We start from the raw sequence: 13,063 nt of genomic DNA, 5'->3' as shown, positions 1-13,063 counted from the left end.
TGGAGAGAAGGGAAAGAAGGTGTTGTGGCAGAGAAAACAATGAGAGAGGATATGTAATGAGAAAGTACAGAGTCTGCTAGAGGAATATCACTTGTTGTTTACAGAATTTAGAGTTTATAGGAGGAACTGGGGTGGGTGGAGGTTGCTATGGCTGGGAAGTTAAGTGAGGATGATGACGGAGATGGTGGAATATTTAGAATATTGCTATGGCCTAGCAATGGAGCCACAGATGTTTCTAAACAGGGCTTAACACTTCAATCACCTTTCCTGTTTATCTCTTTCAATCTCACCCAAACTAAAATAATACATATGAAGTTAAAATCACATTTCATCTGCTGTTTTACTTCAATATTAGAGATAATATCACTTCATGAAATTTGTACTGTGGTCCCTCATTTTTCATAAGGTTTTCTGAAAGCTAAAGGAATATATGTAATGTATAGAAACTTGAAAAATATTTTTTAAATCATGATGACAGAACCTGCCCATAATTCTTCCTCTCAGAGATAACTGCCACACATTGAAATCTTTCTTGTAAGTTTTACCAGGGCAAGGTTAATCACCTCCATTCATAGTCTTTGTTATTATTGTAGGATTTCCTGAACTTTACCTGTGCCCTCAAGCCAAGAGAATGCTTCCATGGCCCTTGATCTGAAATTCTCTTCTGGCATTTAGCCCTGCTGCCATGCATTATAGTCCCTTGTGGACTTACTCATCCTAGATTGTGAACTCCTTAATGTGTGGGTCTTTGTCTCATCTTTACAATCTCATCACTATTCCTTACCATCACCCAAGATCCAACACAGTATTTCACACATAGTGAAATACTCAAGTTAATGTTGTGTGGATAGAAGGAAGGATGAATGGATGGATGAATTAATTTTTTTTATCCTCACCCAAGGATATTTTGTCATTGCTTTTAGAGGGAGAGTAACAGAGAAAGAGAGGGAGAGGGAGAGGAAATGATGAGGGAGAAGAACATCAATGCAAAAGAGAAGCCATGATCAGTTGTCTCTGGCACATGCCCAGACCAGGAATCAAACTTACATCCTAGGTCTGTGCCCTGACCAGGAATCAAAACGCAACCTTTTGGTCTATGGGACAACGTTCCAACCGAGCCACACCAGCCAGCCTTGGATGTTTTAATTTTATTATACAGGTCAATGTTTTTCCAAGTTCTTCTGAGCTCTGGGTTTAATGAAAGGGGCTCAAGTTTACCATGTGGGAATTTATGGGACTTTCCAAGTGGGCAAGACTCTGGCAGCTCCAACTCTCCCATCCCCATCCATCTTCAGCCAGATCAGTTCCACTTTTATCTGTGTTATATAGTTGGCTCCACATAAAATTTCATTTTTTAAATGTGTTCTTCTACAGATAAAAGGTTCTAAAACTACTAATGTAGAAACTGATTTGCTGATGTAACTCCTTGAAAAAGGAAAAAATGAAAAGAATGAATCCTAGTTCAATTTATACTATAGTAGGTATAAATCACTCAACCATTTTTAGAATAGACTCCCCTAAGTTGAAAAGAGGGCTAAAATATAGCAATGATGCAAAGGCTAATTAATGACTAGAGGTGAGACAGATGTCCAAGGATCATCTTAAGACATAAGTGGACTTCCTGTGGGTAAATGCCGGTATGTTTATGAGAAAAACACTATTGAATTCTCTCAATACATTACACAATGTCTTTTATATTCTGAGAGAAAGGATATAATATAAAAGACATACAATATAAACAGACAGAATATAATATAAAAGACTTTTATATTCTGAGAGAAACTAACAAATTGGTAGTGGTTAAAAAGATCTTTTAATCTTCCATAAATAATTTAACAAAGGGATGGAGTCAGGTTAAAGAACTATGAAAGTCTATCAGGTCTGTGTGTGCATTAAAATATCTTGAGCATAGAATCTAAACTTTTTTTCCTAAACATCCTAATGGTGTTAGGTCAGTAAAAATGTTAACAATGGCCCTTAGACTTAGGAGTCTGGAGAAGTCAATTAAACATAACTGATCTTCAGTTTTCTCACCTGTAAAGTAGTGATAGTAATACCTGTCCCAATTACCAGTCATACCTGTCCCAATACATGTCACAAATTATGGAGGATAATGAAGGTGAAAGTGCTTTGTGCACCCCAAAATGCCATACAAATGCAAGGTGCTGTTGCTGTCACTTCTGCTCTGGCAGAATCTTCTTGTTCTGGGCCTATCTCTGACAGTGTCACTTCTTACTTGTTCTCCTTCTCTCTCCTTTTGCCTTTGATTCCAGGGAGTCAGTCCACTCCTGTGCAGATCCATATGACATGTAAAGAAGCAGGAGCATATAAACTGTAATAAGTAGGAAAAATCAGTAAATGGAGACAGGCCCATAAATAACAGATGATGGAATTAGCAGACAAGAACTTTAAAATAGCTAATATAAATATGCTCAAAGAGTTCATGGAAAATGAATGACATGAAGAGATAAATTGAAGATATAGTAAAGAACTAAATGGAAGTTTGTGGAGTTGAAAAATACAACATCTGAAATGAAATGATTATGATTTCATGTGATTATTAGTAGATTAGAAATTGCAAAATAGAAGGTCAGTGAACTTAAAAATTTCCAAACAAATTTTCCTAACTAAAGTACAGAGAGATAAAAAGACAAGAAAAAATTGAACCAAGTCTTACTGATGTGTCTGATGGTATCAAGCTGTTTAATATTCCTATAATTATAGTTCCAGAGACAAAGGCAGAAAGTCATTGAAGAAATAATGACCAAATGTATTTCAAATTTGATGAAAACTACAAACCCACAGATAGATGAAGCTCAACAAGCAACAAGAAGGAATAAACACAAAGTAAACTACAGTAGGCTACATCCTAGTCAAATTTCTGAAAACCAGTGATACTCTACTATAGAAGCCTTTTAATTTTCTTTTTAAATAACAGTGAATATAGAAGACTTCTATTTTCTGAGCAGTCCCTACCATGTACCCTCCTCCTCAGGATAAAAACAGAACAGTATTATCTAAGTCCTCAACAATAGCAATAAGAATTGTAATTTACCGGGCAGCTAGCAGGTGCCAGGCTAACTGCCTAATACATCTATTCTTTGCAATAATCCAGTGAGGTGAGAGCTATTATTACCCACTTTATAGGTGAAGAAACAAAAATATAAAGAAGTTAACTTGTTCAAATCACATAATTTGTGCTGTAGAGCCAAGGTTCAAAACCAAGTGAGGTGACCCCAGAGCCCATCATACTTAACAACAGTCTAGACCAGTACCAGGAAGACCTCACCCAAGCTTGGGGAAAGGTGAAAGAAAATGCTCTTTGTAATTCTATAGTATGCATCAGCCACAAAATGGCTTCTGTTTAAATCACAGCTTTTAGCTACTGCCCTCAAACCATTACCACCTCTTTCCAGCTCAGAGGGGCAGAGGGGAAAGGTCTGTGCAATACTTACTCATTATGATTAGATCTCAAGATTGATAAATGAATCATCTATAATTTGAAAAGCAACAAACTGTAAGCCATAAGACACTGATTATCAGCTCTGTGACTTCAGGCAAGTCACTTCTGTGGGTCTCAATTTTCATATGTAAATTAGAAAAAATAATAACTAATTATAAGAAATATGTAAGAAAACAAAAGTGGAAGTGGTTTGTAAACTGAAATATAATATACAAACTTGAGGGGAATTTGAATATTTATTTAGGGAGAACCCACTGTTGTGGGGGGCGGTGGGCTGGGAAGAGGAGGGCAAGGAGAGGAAAATTGGGACAACTGCAATAGAACAACAATAACAATAAAAAACAAAAACTAAAAAATTGGGTTCTATCACTTATATTAATTAAAAATTTAAGCAGCAAGTTCTGATCATTTATTTTATTTCTTGTGACTGATGACTTATATAATCCCTTCCATGTCTGAACATTAATTTTGATATAAATATTTACTTTCTTTGGGGGTAAAGTTTATTTATTTATTTATTTGAATTTTATTTATTTTTAGAGGGAAAGGGGAGGAAAAAGAGAGGGAGAGAAACATCAATGTGTGGTTGCCACTCATGTGCCCCTCACCAGGGATCTGGCTTGAGCCCCAGGCATGTGGCCAGCTGGGAATCAAACCGGCAACCCCCTGGTTCACAAGTGGGCACTCAGTCCACTGAGCCACACCAGCCAGGCCTAGGGGTAAAGTTTAAAGAGATCACAGGAACATCAAACTGCTAGTCCTTATATGAGGCAACAGAGGCTCATATACCTTAAAAAGAAGGCTTCAGAAGTCTGTGCATGCATTGGAACACTGTATATCAAAACCTTAAAAATGTATACCCCTTAACTCAGCAATTCCACTTCTCAGAATTCACCTTATGAATGAATATTTATTTATCTTACACTGTTTTTAATGATGAAAAATTTGAAGCAGCCAATTAAATAATTATATTCATTTGATAAAATACTCTATGGATAATAAAAGCCATTCTGTAAAGACATGGCTTATTATTAATCTGGGAAATTCAAACATAAAAAAGTAAAGTTTAAAAAGGAAGTTACAAAAAGAGACCACCATATAATCCAGCAATTCCACATCTGAATGCACACCCCCCCAACAATTGAAAGCAGGATGTTGAAGAGGTATTTGTATATCCATATTTATAGCAGCATTACTAACAATAGCCAAAAGATAGCAGCCACCCAAGTATCCATGGACAGATGAATAGATAAGTAAATGTGGTATGTACATAGAATGGAGTATTATTCAGCCTTCAAAAGGAAAGAAATCTTAACACACGCTACAATACAAATGAGCCTTGAGAACATTATATTACATGAAATAAGGCAGTCACAAAAAGACAAGTACTGTATGATTCAGTTTATAAGAAGCACCTACAGCAGTTAAATTCACAGAGACAAATTAGGGTGATGTTTGACAGAGGCTAGGAGGAAGGCATGAAGACTTATTGTCCAATGATATAGAGTTTCAATTTCTCAAGATGAAGAGTTCTGGGGATTGGTTACACAGCAATGTCAATGTACTTAACACCAAAGAACTGTACACTTAAAAATAGCTAAGATGGTAAATTTTATGCTATATATTTTACCACAATTAAATATTTAATTTCTTACATTTTATTTATTTATGTTTAGAGAGAAAGATAGAGAGAGAAACATCAATGCATACATGACAAATACATCTACTGGTTGCCTCTTTCGTGTCCTCAACTGGAAGCCTGACCCATAACCCAGGCGTGTGTGCTGACCAGGAACCGAACTGGTGACCTTTTGGTTTGCAGACCAATGCTCAATCCATTGAGGCACACAAGCCAGGGCCACAGTTAAGTATTTAAAAAAGGCATATGGAAGTAGTGCTTCAGGCAAAAAAACAACAACAAAAACCCCCCCACAAAACATGTTTCTAAAATATGCAAGGACAGGAGAACATGGTACATTCTGGGAACTGCATCTGATTTTACATGCCTAGATGGACCTGACAATATAGGACCTCATGCACATGTTTAAAAATTTAGACTTTAGCCCTGACCAATGTGGCTCGGTCAGTTGGGTGTTATACCTCAAAGCAAAAGGTCTCCAGTTCGATTCCTCATCAGGGCACATGCCTGCGTTGTGGGTTCATTCCCCAATGGTGCATGTATATGAGGCAACTCATAGATGTTTCTCCCTCTCCCATCAATATTTCTCTCCCTCTCTTTCTCCCTCTCTTATCCTCTTCTAAAAATAAATAAATAAAATATTAAAAAATAAAAAGAATTTGGACTTTATCTAGAAAAGGAATTTGAGTTGATTTGCTTAAGATTGCTTATTGAGTCAAGAGCAGAATGTTGACAGGATCATTCAGATCTCTTGATTCCCAGGCTAGAGAATAAATTTTTTTATATGAGGGGGGACCAAAACACCCCAAAATTCTCTTCCGGAGGGTGGACCCCTTGTAGTACAGACTTTCTCCACTAGGTGAGTGTTCTAGAAACCCATCTGTATGTGAGAGGCTGCATTCAGCTTCAGTGCATTCTTTTTGAAGACCCTTTCAATACATTTGCCATTTCACAATAGATGGTTTACGAGCACATCTGCCCACACCACGCTGAGTGTTCAGCAGTTTTTGACCAAAAAAGGCATGACCCCTGTGCCCCACCTTCCCTATTCACCTGATCTTGCCCCTAGTGAGATGCGGAAGAGGTGAAACAAAAAATGGCAGAAACTAACAAAAGAAAAAAAGCATCAAAATTGACAAGTTCAAAAACTATTTTGAACAGTGGAAAAAACATCTCAATAGGTGTATTGCATCAAATGAAGAGTATTTTCAAGGTGACTAAAGTTTAAACATGTAAAAATTAATACACAATTTAAAAAAAATTCTAGGGTTTTTTTTGCTCCCCCCTCCAAGTACATATATGCTATGTGTTTAATAATCATCTTAAATGAGTAAAAATATATATGAAATACCAAAACTGCAACATTTAATATTTAACCCATTAATTGAATTGTAGCACACATTTCCAAGGAATAAATATCACTCAGACAGAGCCTTAAATTTCTGCCATTATTACTAGTTAAGTTCTTTGGAGCTGAAAAATAAATGTAACTCCTGTTTTTAAAAAGGATGCTTCAAAATAACATGCATGATACCTTTTTTTTGTAGGCAAACTATATACATGAAAAATGCTAGAAATATCTACAGCAAATATTGAAAGTTATCTTTGGGCTGTGAGATTTTGGTTAATTTTTGTTTTTTTCCTAGTACTTTTCCATTTTCTAATGTTTCTTTGCTGAGCACATAAACCAGAATAAAATGTAAGTGAAGAAAAAGCAATCCTAGGATTCACTCCATCAGATGGCAAATTTTCCAAGAATTCTCTGGTAACTGTGTCAACATAATTTTTTGAGCCCAGGAGCTAATAATGCTCCTGCGATGTTGGCTTGGATCTTTAGGAACTAGGAATGTCAGAGAGCAGCTGCTAACCCAGGAAGATCCTAGCCTTTAGAGCTCTGTCCTTCTCTCCCTCCCTCACTTCCTCCTAGGGCCATCAATCCCTTTTACTCTCCTGCTCAATTAAGCTGCTTGAAGGGATCATTCCCCAAATAACCTGATACAAGGGTACTTAAGTACTCTGGGAGCAAAGTAGGTTGGGAACTCCAAGGTCTCTTAAAAACAGGGCCATGTTAGGGACCTAAATTCAGCTCAAAATTAACCTGCTTTATGAAATGAGGTCACTTTGGAGAAGTTCCAGAGGGAAGCAAAGAAGATTGACAGAGAAATGCCAAAAGATCAGAGAAACGTATATAGGGAAGAAGGAAGGAGGGAAGTGTGAAGGCTACATCCCAGCCCTCTGTGTAGGACATAGTACATACTTCAGTAGGGACTTCAATGAGATGCTGAATACAGCCTCTGATTGTAGAGGCCACTGTGCCATCACATGTAACTAGAGAATCAGACTCCTCTTCTTAGAAAATAGAGAAAACCTAGAATCCTAAATCTGTACTATGAAGGACCCTCACTGTGCCTAGCTTGCCTCTGAATTTCCCGGACTTCATCACTGCCTTTCATCCTCCTTTTCTCAGCCTGGAAATTTGTTTCACCTTTCTTCCTTTGGCTAATTTATCCTTCAGGACTCAGTCCAGTGTTTGCTTTCTTATTACACATCACATTATACTTAAGTTATCTGTATTGACTTCCTTCATTTAAACATAAGCTCTTTGATGGCAAGATCTGGGTCACATTTATCGTTGTAGTCACAGTGCTCGGAACATACTAGGAGATATTAACTATTGCTTGAACTGAATGGACCTGATTGAAGAATTAAGCCTTCCTTATTGGTAATGCTTTCACATTTCCTACTTGAAGGTGAGCAAACTTTTCCATGACAATTGAGTTTGGTGCACTGACCAACCTCTAGAGCTGCCAGAGACCCAATCTCCTTCAGCACCATCCCTAAGAGAATCCTTGGGCATTTGGGCAAAAGAACTAATGCAGTTCTGCCAGAACTAGTTCTGAATTGGCTCAAATCTTTGTTATATAGAGTAAAGCTTTGTTATACTGTAATTTAAGCTCCTAAACTAATCCCTTCCATAGAAAGCTATCTTTTACCAAAAGAAGACCGTCGTTAAAAAGTTTAAAGAAGTCTCCTCTTTGAGTATGGAGGATTCTGGGAAAGAGCTTTCTGTGAACAGGATTCTGTGCTCAAAAGTCCAGACCCAACACACTGGACAATTTTGCTGACAAGCCAACTGGTTTGGCTTTGGAGAAGGGTTCTATTGACCCCCAGTACCCTTTGTTCCTCAAGTGATTCCTTAAAAAAGGACTTGTGAATAGGCTGACCCCAGAGTCACCTGCCTTGAGCTTGACTTTGACCTGATCTGTACTTCCTGGTACTTTGGACCAGAACAGCACTGTCACACCCAAGTTTCTAGTATAAGGTGACAATGCAAAGAAGGAACCAAAGCACTGGCCCAAGGAGATCTTCCCAAATGCTTTATTATGTTTGAGTTATTATTCTCCCCTGATTTGTTCATGTTTAGCTTTTAAAGCTAAGTGTGAACAGACAGCTTCATGAACAGAGATAATGAAGCCTAGAGACCCATTATAATAATTGTATACTCTTGGAGCATTTCCTTCTGGCTCAGTGTGGAGTCAACCAACTGTAGAACAAGAATGATTCAACAAATGAACTTTTGCCTTTCTTTTTCTAGTGCTTCATTTAACTGGTTTATGCTTTAGAGCAAAGCTATTATAATGACATTGTCCTTCTAATGAGCAACAGTACAATGTTTTTGTGACAGTAATATCCAGAATTATGCAGTGTTTTAAAAGCCACCATGACTTTAGGGAATACTGAGTAATTTTTTTATTGCAAATACTTTAGTCATATCCAATATGAATGAGTGTAATTCTTTTGGTGTTCTTTCAAACTTTTAATTATTTTAATAAATCATGACTCCCAAAAGGAAGAAGTATAATTCATTAGCAGTGCTAATGAAAATGTCATACTTAGTAAAACCAGAATATCATTCTCTGAAGCAAAATATTTTCAGATGCTTTGTTTGCCAACTTTTTTATTAATGAAAAACTTTGTGCTCTGGAATAATAAATTGAACATAATTGAGGGAGGTAGGGATAATAATCCTTACACAAGTGATTATTTATATAATTTCTTTTTGAAAAACAACTCTAATGATAGTGTTGCAAACTTTCGGGGGTACTAAGAGATTTTTAAAAATAAGAAAACTAGCAGGAAAAACATTATTAGTAGTCATTCTTTTTCTGCCCTTACATTAATTGCTGAGACCTTCTTTTGATTCATGTTTAACCAAGGAACTTTGAGAAGTTTGAAGTAAGTACTTTGTTTGCTACAGACCAAAAACAATGATTCAAGGTTTGAATTTCCAACTCCAAATGATTCAACTATGTAGTTTCCCTCTTAGACAAGTTTTGTCCTAGAGAAATAAAATTTGTTTTTGTGCCTGGCTCATACAAGCATAATACATATTAGCTGAACCTAATGAATGAAGCTTTTATTAAAGTAGTAGACTAAACAGTTATTCTAACATTATTTTTGTTCTTATTGGGAATTTTTTCTTGTCATTGAGGAAATAAATGATGACTACCTGAATGACAACAGTGGCTATTTATCCACTTGCTTGCTGTGAGTCAGAAGTCAACTATCATCACTTGTGTTTGGTTAAAGGCAGGCAGGGGAATGGGAAAGCTGGAGGCTGGATAACTAGAAGCAGGGCATTTTGTATGATTGATTTGGAGAACATATTTGGTTTTCTCTGGTTAATCCTGAGTTAGAAGCAAGAGAAAGAAAAGGGAAGCTGGCAGTCATTGACCAAGTCCTAATAATTCTAGACTAATTGCTGCAGAGGTGGTGGTTTGGTTTCCTGGGTTGGAGATCTATTATCATATACCAGTCTAGCCCATCTCTGTGTATATATTCAGTCTCTCAATATAGCAGTCAATTTCTTAAGTTGCTTTCTCACTTCCATCCCCCTTGAAATCTCAAAATATACAGTGGCATGCAAAGTGATTTACCAAGTTATTAAAAGCCACTCTTAAAGAGTGTGAGTTATGGGGGGAGGGGATGGAGAACAAATATTGTTTCTAAATGTAGTTTTATTCTTTAACCTAACTGGATATTAGCTATATAATTTTTAAATGTACATTTCTTTTAAAATATACCCTTAGAGAAAGCACCAGAATATAAACTAAGGCATACTAATATTTTAATACTGGATGCTAACAGAGTGATAAAAAAAATTTTTTTATCAAAAAAATTGGAGTTTTTATGATAGCAGAAGAAACTTAAAATTTTCACTCTCAAAAGATCTTCTAGTCGTTTCTAGAAATTTTGCACATAATAAGCTGGAAAGCTTCTGAGAAGCAATTTTAAAATTGTCTAGAGCAAACATGAAAGACTCCTAAGAAAGAAGATTCTGTACCCTTGTCATTCTGGTCCTGTGATGACCTCTTCCTCCAGCAAGCTCATTCTGCAGGAGGGATGGCTGCAGCAGAAACGTTAGATGGCAGTAGCAATTGGATCCTTTAAATCTACATTTAACAATGAAATTCTTTTTAAAGAATATATTTTTTTTATTTATTTTTAGAGAGGTGGGAGACAGAAAGAGGGAGAGAATCACTGATGTGAAAGAGAAACATCCATCAGCTGCCTCTTGCACACCCCCAGCTGGGGACCTGGCCCACAACCCAAGCATGTGCCCTGACTGGGAATGGAACTGGCAACCTTTCAGTCCTCAGGCCAGCACTCAGTCCACTGAACCACACCAGCCAGGGCAAGCAATGGAATTCTGATTAAGGATTCAGTGTGGAGTGGAAGTCAATAAATATCACCTACCTTCTGTTTATAAAAATTTTAAAAGAATCTTTATCTTTAATCAACTTATTGCAGGCAAATATAATTTAAAGGTCAAAAATTGCCAAAAGTCTTATAGCATAAATAAAAAAGTAGTTCCTTGTTCTCTCCTCCTCTCCCCACTGCTCCCATCCTATAGAGAAACCTACAATTTTTTAGATTTTTTTCTGGAATTTACTTCTATATTAATAAATAATATTAAAGACTGATACATCTGTTCAGCAATTGATATCAATTGATTTTCTGAGAGGTGAAACTAAGTTTATTGATTCTCATTCTCCTATTTCAATTATGTCTCTCTTTTTTGGTTTAATCAGTTTCCATCACTATATTGTTTTAATTACTGTACTACAAAAATATTGTATTTTTGAGCCAAATAGCCTATAACAATCATATTTTCTTCCTTATACAATTTATTTTTCTGAAGTTAATAATTAGATGCTTTTTATTTTAGTTTTCTTTCAACATCTTAAGGTGTCCTACACACACCAACTCTGAAAAACTCTTTTTGAAACATTTTTCCTTATGATCAAACTATCAGCTGGCTTACCAATACCATATTTATCTTGGATACATCAATACTGAAGACTCCAACCTTCCAATCTTAGTGTTTCCTCTCAAAGTCCTACTACACTGTTGTAATCTTAAAATTGTCTTAAACCAGTATTCTGATAATTCCCTTTACCTAGTCCCTCTTGGATTCTATTCTTTGGATCCACATCTCCTTCTCTTTTGATTTACAGCTTTGTTTTGCTGAAGCACATCCATCTAGAATCCTTCTGAAAAAGCATGCATGGGAGATAAATTTTTTCAGACACTGAAAAACAATTTTTTAATTGTACTCACATGATAATCTGGTTAGGCATATAATCCTGAGGAAAAGTATTTTTTCCTTAGAATTTTAAATGCATTGTTTTACTGTCTTTTACCTCCCAATGGTATTGAGAATTCTGATGCCTTCCTAATTTCCAGTCCTTTGTATGTGAGCTGTTGTTTTTTTTTTCTGGAAGCATTTAGAATCTACATTGCATTTTTAGTATTCTACCATATCACAATGATGGGTTTTGCTGTGGGTCTTTTTACATTCATTATTGCTGATGCTCAGCTCTTCTTTCTTTTTTTTTTTTTTTGACTTACAGATTCATATCTCTTGGTTCTGTTAAATTTCTTACATATATTTATTTGTTAACTTCCTTTCCTCCTTTCATTAATTTCCTATAGTATTTATTTGTTAATTTCCTCTCCTAATCTCTTTCCTGTAATACCTGTTATTTAATGTCCCTTGTTTACCAAACCTCTCATTTTCCTTCTCATTTTTTTTTGTGCTTCCTTCCCTGCTCCCTCCCTCCCTCCCTCCCTTCCATCCTTCTTTCTTTTCTTCCTTCTTTCTTTTCTTCTGGAAAGTTTCCTTGACTTTATCTTTCAACCTTTTATTGAATTTTACATTTTGTTTTCAAAATTTTAATTTCAAAGGACTTTTTTTCCCCTTTTTGTTTATAGTCTTCACTTCATGGATTCAATGTCTTCTCTGAGGATATTCATTATAATTTGTTTATTTTTTCTATATTCCTTGCATTGACTCTGATCTCCTGTTTCCTTTGAGGTTTATTTTCCCCTTTTTGCCCATTTTTAGTCTCCATCTTTCATGATGGAGGCATTCCCCAAATGTCTGGTGATCTTTGGTTTCCTCCTCCTGTTGAAAGCTGAGCTGATTGGAAGTTCTGTGTGCATGGGAGAGGCTTGTTGACTGGAAAGCATTCTTGAAAAGCAATAAATTGGCTAACCTGACTTTTTAAAAAGTTTTATTAAGATATAATTTATATACCATACAATTCACCCATTTAAAGTGTACAATTCAATGGCTTTTAGTATATTCACGGAGCTGTGCACCCATCACCACAATCAATTTAAGAACATTTTTATTAACCTCAAAAAAAATCCTCACCCTTAGTCTTCTACCATGAACCCCTCACCTCTTCATACCCCTCAACTCTAGACAACCAACAATCTACTTCTTGTCTCTATAGATTTGCCTGTTCACACATTTCATATAAATGGATCATATGTGGTCCTTTGTAGCAGGTTTCTTTCACTTAAAATAATGTTTTCAAAGATCAACTATGTTGTAATATATATCAATATTTCATTTGTTTTTATTCTTGAATAATAATTCATTATATTTTTAT

This window comes from Phyllostomus hastatus, unplaced genomic scaffold (assembly GCF_019186645.2).
Source record: "Phyllostomus hastatus isolate PE091 unplaced genomic scaffold, TTU_PhHast_1.1 phas_contig_86, whole genome shotgun sequence".
Taxonomy (NCBI): Eukaryota; Metazoa; Chordata; class Mammalia; order Chiroptera; family Phyllostomidae; genus Phyllostomus; species Phyllostomus hastatus.
The sequence above is the reverse complement of the archived record's forward strand: the minus strand, read 5'-3'. Positions refer to the sequence as shown.